The sequence below is a fragment of the Plasmopara halstedii genome (assembly GCF_900000015.1).
Source record: "Plasmopara halstedii genome assembly, contig: Scaffold_2439, whole genome shotgun sequence".
In the NCBI taxonomy this organism is placed as follows: Eukaryota; Oomycota; class Peronosporomycetes; order Peronosporales; family Peronosporaceae; genus Plasmopara; species Plasmopara halstedii.
Window position 1 is genome coordinate 42,996 of NW_020189346.1, and position 299 is coordinate 43,294.

The window sequence follows — 299 nt, forward strand, 5'->3', positions numbered from 1 at the left end:
CTTGAGTTTGCCGAACCCAAGGCACGCCGACGACTTCCTTCGGATTGTCGCCCTGCGACGTATGGATCAACCCCTAACGCTCCCGCGAACGCTGTGTCTGCGACCGCGAGTTTTCAGGGCCACTGCCTGAGCTCGGCTCATGGACCTTCTACTTTCCTGGCTATTGCCGGGAAGCGCGGGGCGTCCTAATCTTCTGATCAAAAGCGTCCACGGCGCTTGGGCAATCTTGCTGAAGTGACGTCTTAAACTCCCACGAGTTTTCGGAGTCGGGATATCCCCGCCACTTCACCAGATATTGG